The 6043-nt window shown below is 38.3% G+C and overlaps 1 long non-coding RNA gene across 1 annotated transcript; it reads right to left on the bottom strand.

Moving 5' to 3' along the window:
- Nucleotides 1-2484: 2484 nt before the first annotated feature.
- On the bottom strand, nucleotides 2485-5831 carry LOC103096226 (uncharacterized). The gene is made up of 2 exons (XR_471360.3): nucleotides 5682-5831; nucleotides 2485-2714 (listed from the first exon to the last, which is right to left on the bottom strand). It is a non-coding gene; the product is annotated as an uncharacterized LOC103096226 (long non-coding RNA).
- Between the last annotated feature and the right edge of the window lie 212 nt (nucleotides 5832-6043).

The following is a 6043-nucleotide window of genomic DNA, read 5'->3' as shown; positions in this document are numbered from 1 at the left end:
AACTACTTTTGTCAGGGTTTGCCCTGTTTCCCATTCTGATAGGAGTGTTCTTAATTCGTAATAGTCTTTTTACATACCTTCTGACTTCCCACCCAGCCTGATACCTCTGCCAGCATCACTGTTCATATCTGCTCAAACATTTCTGGTGTGGCTACCTATTGCATTCTGAATAAAGCTTAAACCTGTCTGCCTATATTCAAACTCTTCCATAAGCTGTCATGATGCTTTCATTTCCCAACACCCTATTGTTCAACCAAGCTGGACAATTTCCTCTCTCTACCCCCTTCTACACTCTCCCCACGGTTCAGGGGAAAATGCTGCCATTTCCCAAGTCTGTGTCCTTATATAAACTTCTTAATTAATTTCTTTGGAGCTCACTTTCTTCATCTGTAAAATAAATGGCAGATTAAACCAGATAACTTGCATAGGCACTGGGTTCTCATGTCTCTAAATCTTGGTTTACCCTGTTCCTTGTTCTTACAATGACTCTTTTTTCATTTATTGAATTTTTATCCATTCTTTAAAGACCAATTCAAGTGCCAGTTTCTATAGAAAGTCTTCACTTATCATTCCCTTCTAGCCGAGATCTTATAAAGCATTTTGGTTGTTGTTTTTTAACACTCATTCACTTACACAATATTCTGCTATCTATGGCCGTGTCTTAGACTTTTAATGAATTGAGAATTGGCCTCTATGTTCTGCCTTTGACTTCTTTGTCCATGTGACCCTGGGCAAGTCACTTAACCTCTCAATATCATCAGGAAACTGTTAAGCCTGTTAATTGCATAGCAATTGCAGATTTGCTTTTGTAGAATGAATTTACTCACATTATGTAGCCTATACAAGTGGAATCACAGGTCTGGATGAAAGTGATGTGTCTTCTTACCTTAATATGCTGTGAGTTCTCTGAACTTAAAAAACCATCTTTTATCTAAATTTATCCCCTCCAGCTCCTAGTACTGTGCTCTGCATGGAATGGATGCTTCATGAATTTTTTTGTTATTGTTTGACAAGACTTTTACAACTGAATGCTTACATCTCAAAAATCTTTGTGTATATTGTGGTGTGGAGTTTTAATAGATTTTTTTGGACACATCAGAGTGTCAGGGCTTCCCAAACCTTACCCTTGGCTTCATTTGTTTAGTAATTCAGTGTAGGTTCAACAGAACCCAATTCATGTATTTTGGTAAGAATGAATTATGGTAGGCATTTCTTGTTTTAAATTGACTAGCTTAGTAATTCAAGCAAATAGAGGAGGAGGCTCCTGATATTTTATTATAAAATAATGATTGCTTAAATTATCTGGATTTATGTGTTTTTAGGCATCCCAATGGCTCTGGTCTGATTTATCAACATCTTATGTTTAACCTGGAGGTTAGGTACATTTTGCATGCAAAGATATCTCATCATGAAACTGACTATTTTCTTCATCATTTAATTGTAATGAAAATGTCCAAATTCTTTTTGTTTTGATTTCAGGGAAAAGGTTTATTTAGATCACCATGAAATTCAGAAGAAGCAATGAGAGAAAATGTTTTATATTCTCTTCGATTTTAATTAATTGCTATTTTTTGTACATTTAAGTGGAAAGTTAGTTTCAGTCCATCTTGACAACTCCTATTAGGTGAAAATGCCAATTATGATCATTTCACTTATGAAAACTTTAGAAAGATTGCTTGTGCATCAACTATTGCCAAAAAAAACAGCATGACTAGGGATTATTGTGTGTATTGTACTTAGCATTACAGAGACCAGCAGTGAGGCTGCCCTTCAGGGGTCCTGCATCATCTATTTTGGTTTCACTGAATACTTTCTGGTGAGGATATATAATAATTGCAACAGAATAGTAACTTTATGCTCCAACATAGTGATTAAAGAATATCAATAATGTAGGCTCCAAGGCACAAAACAGACTCAATGTTATTTCCTTTTCAGTCTAGAGAAAGCCAAAATGAACTATCAATGAAGGTTACGGTCCATCAGCCTAGAAATCAATAGAAAAACAAGTCATTGCACAGCCCAGCCCAGCTCAGTGAGGGTCTTTAGGAATCTTGTAGGGAAAGAAGCGCATCTTCCTTCTCACACTTTCATTTTTAGAACATTTTTAGTTCATCAGCCATCAGCATCACACCTCTCTGGAGTGCAAAGATACCAGAACAGCTAGCTATAAGTCAGGTATTTGTAGTTTATTTTATTAGTACTAACCAAACCACAAAATAGATAAAACAGTTTTATGGCTTACATCTGGCTGAATAATAAAACATATGGCTTTGGAGTAAAGTATGTGCAGCTGTAATTTACTGTAAATATCCAACTCAAGATAGCTATAGAGATAAAACCCTCGCTATCCACTCAGGGTTTATCCTACTCTACATCTCGGGCTGAATATTTATGATACTCAGACATTTGTGGTTTGTATGTTAATTAACCACTTTGGGGGCATTCTCTTTTTTATGTAATCGGAAATTGTGGATTCACAAAGAGTGGAAATGTAGAGGTACTTTATTGCTCCTTCGCTTTATATTTTTATAGTGATTTTCATGCTGGGAGGCTCAATTTTGTGTGAGTTTTCAGCTGACCAGTCCCTACTGACTTCTTGAAGTGATAAATCCAAGACCAACAGAACATCTAGCCCAGGCTTCTTTGTCCTCAGATGTGGAGACAGGTTCATGATTAAGATGTAGGAATTTAAATGAGAGGAGTGAAATGAAAGACTGTAAAATGAAACGAAGGGGGAAAAGGTTAGGTGTCTGGATGAATTTAACTTCAAACATTAGCTCTGGCTGCAAAGGTAAAATGTGTGTGTGTGTATTTTCCAATGTGTACATGGGTGCACATGCATACACACACACACACATATATGCTCTTTTAGAAATACGAATATGCATATAATCTTGGACAATGCATCGTAATATGTTCTTTTGGAAAATTGAATTCTTGTGTGACTTTATATAAGATTATAGTTAATGGTTTGCTCAGTCCTGAACCTGTCATTCAATAACTAGTTGTTGGTTTGGAAAAGACCTGGAGAGCCAGATACAGCTGTGATATGTTCTTATAGTCTGCTGTGGAGGTTGAGGCAGGGATGTCACTGGAGTTTGGGAGTTCTGAGCTGCAGTTAAGCTCTTTGGCAACAACCAATATGGTGAGTCTCTGGAAAGAGAGACCCATCACCTGGTTGCCTAAGAGAGAATGAATGAGTGTGGGTTAGAAAAAGAGCAGGTTCAAGCTTCCACTTGAGATTGGGTCTGTGAATGGCCACTGCACTTCCAGTCTGGGGGAGCTAGATAGACCTAAAAACAAAACAAAAATACCAAAAAGAACAACAAAAAGAAAGAAAAAAAAACAGGAATCTTAGAGGACTTCAACTCAATATTGTGGTATAGCAAATGAATATATAGATATGCAATTTTAAATTCCATTAAAATCTGTAGTATCCAGAGCTCTCCATAAGATTCTACTGTGATACCCCTTCTTAGAGATGAGGTGACCCTGGGAAGCCCAAGGCTAAGCTAGTGAAACAAAGACTCTAGAAAAGCTTCTACTAAGCTGAAAAGACTTTCTCTTTCTGAGGATCAGCACAACTAATCAAGGAGAGGCTCATCTCCAGTAGTTTGTACTTGTGGTGGTGATGAATCCTTTGGAAATGACAACCCATGAAACAATGACAAATAGAAAATGGTCCTCAGTTCAGTGCAGCCTCATTCTGACAGTGGCAGAGGGATAGAAAAGGGTGCAAAGGGTACTAAGAATGATATAATGCTCAGAGCATCTATAAGCCTTCACTTGGGTATTGTTATTCTAAACATCAGATCCTTGTGCAGTGACCAAAAGAGCGAATATCCTGCCAAAGGAGCCGAGTCCTATCAATCTTGACATTCTCATTATAAATGAAGCTCCGTGACTGAAAGTGCAGCTAAATGGAACAATGTTTCATACAATCTTTTCAAAGATACAAATAAAGGATTTGCAAGACTTGGTTTTTAATATGAGTAGCAAGACAAGAAGAAGAATCATTTTATGGCCTATTTGGTAATCTTATTTTTCAGTGTTCATGATAAGTATTTTAAAAGACAACAATTGCCAGGGATGAGTGAGAGGAATTCTATGAAGAACTTGATGAGATCTTCTAAATGAAATTAAAATATACTTTGATATTTTAAAATAAAAGTCATCATAGAAGAGGTAAGTGAAGTACATCAAAAAACATGAGTTCAGGAATAAGGAATATGAGAGATCAAGAGCTTTCAGAGTACATAGAATCCTTACACCTAGTCATTGCAAATTCTTCTTTTGAGAGAAAAAAATGGAAAGGTGCTAGTATGTAAAGCATTGGATAACATTTTTAAAAATTGCTTATATTTTAACAGGCAGGAAACAAGTTGTTATTAATATGAGAGTCATTCCTGAATCAGCTTTCTGTATAAGGTAAGACCATGGACTTGTTAGAATAAAGATCAAAGCTTAAAGAAAGAATAAAAATGAGAAAAAAGATATGAGGAGTAATAAAAACAACTCCGACCTGACCTACTTAAACGAATCAGATGAAACAACTACAAATGAAATATGGAAAAGGTCTGCAACGATTTTTATAACAATTCTTTTCAACACCAAGGACAATGGAGCCACCACACTTGGATCTGAACATCACAGTTCAAGACCTGCTCATAAAAGAGTGAAATTGGCACTGGAGAAAACAGAGAGGAAAAGCAGCTGGTCTTTTTTTCCCCCCCCTAGTAGTCATACAGTTTTGAGGGCATTGAGGGATTGAATCTCAAGCTATTTTATGGATGGAGTCATGCCAAAGATGGGTGGGGAGGGAAGAGGTGGTGAAACTCAGATATTATTATTACTAAAAAAAAGAAAGGGGTAGAGAGAACAATTACTACATCATCTATATAACATGTTTTAGGGAGAATGATCTACTTCTGTATCTAATGTAATGGAGGAGATGAGAGGAAGGAAGGAGAGGAGAGGAGGGAAAAGGCGGAAGGGATTGGTTTTCTCCTCTGTTACTTATGGGGAGAAGTAAGCCAGGTCCTGTCTCCTTGAAAAGGGGATGACTCCACAGGGATGTTATTTGGGAGATGGAGTACAGGAGACAGGAGAGGGGTTTAATCAATGAAGAGACACTGTATCTCCCTCAGAGGAATTACAGCCCCTGAGGTCAGAACTGTCTCTGGGAGACAAGATGACTCTTAGTAAATTCCTCATCCCCAAGGGGGCCTCAACTGCCAGCCCCCAGGGGTTTAGATATGACCAACTGCCAGGGAAAGAATGATAGCTTCCTTGGTCAGAAATACTGAGTCTCAGGGGTTGTGAAAAAATGGATCTCTTTGCTTGATCCCGGAGACAAACCCAAACCCAAACCCAAAGTCTAAATATTTTCAAAGGGATTTATTGAGGTTATTTGGGGTAAGCAATGGCAAAGGCATGAGAGGGAAAAAGGAAAGAGGGTGAAGGGGAGCCCTAGAAGTTCCCCCCCCCCCAGCAGATTGGCTTTTCAAAGTCTGGGGGCCAGAGGCTTTTGTGCTCTGACCTCTTCTCTTGCCAACTGCTTCTTAAACTTATTCTTAAACTTAACTAAAACTTGTGATATAGTTTAAAGATACTAGGTAAGGGGAAAGAGACCCAATGGGGAGGATCCAGTTGGCTCCAGCCAAAAAGAATTCAAATCAAACCCTTTTTGAGAAGAGATGTAGCTGTTGTAGCAGAGATTCAGTGAAGGTATTTTTTGGGTCCCAGAAGGTCTCAGCTGGATGGGCTCTGGGCTCTGCTACCAGAAAACTCACTTCCCTCTTCACTTCCCAGCCTGGAAGTGCCTCCTCCTGGCTGTTGGCTTTGAAGTTCCAAGCAGCTCTTAGAACTCACAGCATTCTCCTCCCTTCCCCTGCTGCTTCTCCAACCGATCTGTCAATCTGGCTGGCATCTCTCTTCCTTACCTTACACTTGTTAGACTGTGATCTCCTTGAGAGCAGGGGCTCTCTTTTACCTTTTTTAAAAATTATTATTTTTTTTATTTTCAGGTTTAGTACATTGCTGG

The sequence above is a fragment of the Monodelphis domestica genome, chromosome 8 (genome assembly GCF_027887165.1).
Source record: "Monodelphis domestica isolate mMonDom1 chromosome 8, mMonDom1.pri, whole genome shotgun sequence".
Lineage (NCBI taxonomy): Eukaryota > Metazoa > Chordata > Mammalia > Didelphimorphia > Didelphidae > Monodelphis > Monodelphis domestica.
Note: the sequence above shows the minus strand (reverse complement) of the source record. Positions and strands in the feature narration are given on the sequence as shown.